The sequence below is a fragment of the Oncorhynchus mykiss genome, chromosome 12, assembly GCF_013265735.2.
Source record: "Oncorhynchus mykiss isolate Arlee chromosome 12, USDA_OmykA_1.1, whole genome shotgun sequence".
In the NCBI taxonomy this organism is placed as follows: Eukaryota; Metazoa; Chordata; class Actinopteri; order Salmoniformes; family Salmonidae; genus Oncorhynchus; species Oncorhynchus mykiss.
In genome coordinates, this window is record NC_048576.1 from 86,145,373 (window position 1) to 86,149,485 (window position 4,113).

A 4,113-nucleotide genomic window follows, 5' to 3' on the forward strand; every position below is an offset into this window, starting at 1 on the left:
CATCTTTCATTAAAGAACCACGCTGCATTTTGGTCCTCCTCTCTTTCACCAGAAGAAAACCGTAACATGTTCTGCCAGTCACATTATCTTAACCTTTTACTGCAGTGGGCTAAATCAGGGTCACACAGTGTTTCTTGGTAGTCTTAAACAAATTTATTTTGAAACAAAAGTATACACCTCACTCACAAACTCAGCAAAAAAAGAAACATCCTCTCACTGTCAACTGCGTTGATTTTCAGCAAACTTAAGATGTGTAAATATTTGTATGAACATAACAAGATTCAACAACTGAGACTGAACAAGTTCCACAAACATGTGACTAACAGAAATGGAATAAAGTATCTCTGAACAAAGGGGGGGTCAAAATCAAAAGTAACAGTCAGTATCTGGTGTGGCCACCAGCTGCATTAAGTACTGCAGTGCATCTCCTCCTCATGGACTGCACCAGATTTGCCAGTTCTTGCTGTGAGATGTTACCCCACTCTTCCACCAAGGCACCTGCAAGTTCCTGGACATGTGTGGGGAAATGGCCCTAGCCCTCACCCTCCGATCCAACAGGTCCCAGATGTGCTCAATGGGATTGAGATCTGGGCTCTTCGCTGGCCATGACAGAACACTGACATTCCTGTCTTGCAGGAAATCACGCACAGAACGAGCAGTATGGCTGGAGGCATTGTCATGCTGGAGGGTCATGTCAGGATGAGTCTGCAGGAAGGGTACCACATGAGAGAGGAGGATGTCTTCCCTGTAACGCACAGCGTTGAGATTGCCTGCAATGACAATAAGCTCAGTCCGATGATGCTGTGACACACAGCCCCAGACCATGACGGACCCTCCATCTCAAAATCGATCCCGCTCCAGAGCACAGGCCTTGGTGTAACGCTCATTCCTTCGACGATAAACGCGAATCCGACCATCACCCCTGGTGAGACAAAACCACGACTCGTCAGTGAAGAGCCCTTTTTGCCAGTCCTGTCTGGTCCAGCGATGGTGAGTTTGTGCCCATAGGAAATGTTGTTGCTGGTGATGTCTGGTGAGGACCTGCCTTACAACAGGCCTACAAGCCCTCAGTCCAGCCACTCTCAGCCTATTGCGGACAGTTTGAGCACTGATGGAGGGATTGTGTGTTCCTGGTGTAACTCTGGCAGTTGGTGTTGCCATCCTGTACCTGTCCCGCAGGTGTGATGTTCGGATGTACTGATCCTGTTCAGGTGTTGTTACACGTGGTCTGCCACTGCGAGGACGATCAGCTGTCCATCCTGTCTCCCTGTAGCGCTGTCTTAGGCATCTCACAGTACGGACATTGCAATGTATTGCCCTGGCCACATCTGCAGTCCTCATTCCTCCTTGCAGCATGCCTAGGTACGTTCACACAGATGAGCAGGGACCCTGGGTATCTTTCTTTTGGTGTTTTTCAGAGTCAGTAGAAAGTCCTCTTTAGTGTCCTAAGTTTTCATAACTGTGACCTTAATTGCCTACCATCTGTAAGCTGTTTGTCTTAATGACCGTTCCACAGGTGCATGTTCATTAATTGCTTATGGTTCATTGAACAAGCATGGGAAACAGTGTTTAAACCCTTTATAATGAAGATCTGTGAAGTTATTTGGATTTTTAAGAATTATCTTTGATAGACAGGGTCCTGAAAAAGTTTAGTTATTGGTTTATAAAAGAAGACCTATACCAGGTTAGATACATTTTTTGAGTTTGCACATTAGTATTACACTTTATATACATCACAGAAGACTGAAATAACAAAACTGTTTGACATAGAAACACCAGATAAAAAAAAAAAAATGTTTATTAATAAAGAAATTATGAAAAAGAAAAAAAAAACATCCCAGCCAGTAGTCCACTAGGTCATTTGACTGCAGGAAAGGGCTCTCCATCTCTACATTCAAAAGTCAATCATGGACTCTTACTGATGCTGATACGTAATGTATTGTTGTCTCTACCTGTTGTCCTTTGTGCTGTTGCATGTGCCTAACATTGTTTGTACCCTGTTTGTGCTGCTGCCATGTTCTGCTTCTGCCATGTTGTGTTGCTACCTTGTTGTTGTCATGCTGTGTTGCTGCCATGCTGTTGTCTTAGGTCTCTCTTTATGTAGTGTTGTGATGTTTCTCTTGTCGTGGTGTGTGTTTTATCCTACATTTGTAGGATATATATATATATATATATATTGTCCTGCTGAAAGGTAGATTCCTCTCCCAGTGTCTGGTGTAAAGCAGACTGAACCAGATTTTATATATATATATATTGTCCTGCTGAAAGGTAGATTCCTCTCCCAGTGTCTGGTGTAAAGCAGACTGAACCAGATTTTATATATATATATATATTGTCCTGCTGAAAGGTAGATTCCTCTCCCAGTGTCTGGTGTAAAGCAGACTGAACCAGATTTTATATATATATATATATTGTCCTACTGAAAGGTAGATTCCTCTCCCAGTGTCTGGTGTAAAGCAGACTGAACCAGATTTTATATATATATATATTGTCCTGCTGAAAGGTAGATTCCTCTCCCAGTGTCTGGTGTAAAGCAGACTGAACCAGATTTTATATATATATATATATTGTCCTGCTGAAAGGTAGATTCCTCTCCCAGTGTCTGGTGTAAAGCAGACTGAACCAGATTTTATATATATATATATTGTCCTGCTGAAAGGTAGATTCCTCTCCCAGTGTCTGGTGTAAAGCAGACTGAACCAGATTTTATATATATATATATATTGTCCTGCTGAAAGGTAGATTCCTCTCCCAGTGTCTGGTGTAAAGCAGACTGAACCAGATTTTATATATATATATATTGTCCTGCTGAAAGGTAGATTCCTCTCCCAGTGTCTGGTGTAAAGCAGACTGAACCAGATTTTATATATATATATATATTGTCCTGCTGAAAGGTAGATTCCTCTCCCAGTGTCTGGTGTAAAGCAGACTGAACCAGATTTTATATATATATATATATTGTCCTACTGAAAGGTAGATTCCTCTCCCAGTGTCTGGTGTAAAGCAGACTGAACCAGATTTTATATATATATATATTGTCCTGCTGAAAGGTAGATTCCTCTCCCAGTGTCTGGTGTAAAGCAGACTGAACCAGATTTTATATATATATATATTGTCCTGCTGAAAGGTAGATTCCTCTCCCAGTGTCTGGTGTAAAGCAGACTGAACCAGATTTTATATATATATATATTGTCCTGCTGAAAGGTAGATTCCTCTCCCAGTGTCTGGTGTAAAGCAGACTGAACCAGATTTTATTTATATATATATATATTGTCCTGCTGAAAGGTAGATTCCTCTCCCAGTGTCTGGTGTAAAGCAGACTGAACCAGATTTTATATATATATATATATTGTCCTGCTGAAAGGTAGATTCCTCTCCCAGTGTCTGGTGTAAAGCAGACTGAACCAGATTTTATATATATATATTGTCCTGCTGAAAGGTAGATTCCTCTCCCAGTGTCTGGTGTAAAGCAGACTGAACCAGATTTTATATATATATATATTGTCCTGCTGAAAGGTAGATTCCTCTCCCAGTGTCTGGTGTAAAGCAGACTGAACCAGATTTTATATATATATATATATATATTGTCCTACTGAAAGGTAGATTCCTCTCCCAGTGTCTGGTGTAAAGCAGACTGAACCAGATTTTATATATATATATATATTGTCCTGCTGAAAGGTAGATTCCTCTCCCAGTGTCTGGTGTAAAGCAGACTGAACCAGATTTTATATATATATATATATTGTCCTGCTGAAAGGTAGATTCCTCTCCCAGTGTCTGGTGTAAAGCAGACTGAACCAGATTTTATATATATATATTGTCCTGCTGAAAGGTAGATTCCTCTCCCAGTGTCTGGTGTAAAGCAGACTGAACCAGATTTTATATATATATATATATTGTCCTGCTGAAAGGTAGATTCCTCTCCCAGTGTCTGGTGTAAAGCAGACTGAACCAGATTTTATATATATATATTGTCCTGCTGAAAGGTAGATTCCTCTCCCAGTGTCTGGTGTAAAGCAGACTGAACCAGATTTTATATATATATATATATTGTCCTGCTGAAAGGTAGATTCCTCTCCCAGTGTCTGGTGTAAAGCAGACTGAACCAGATTT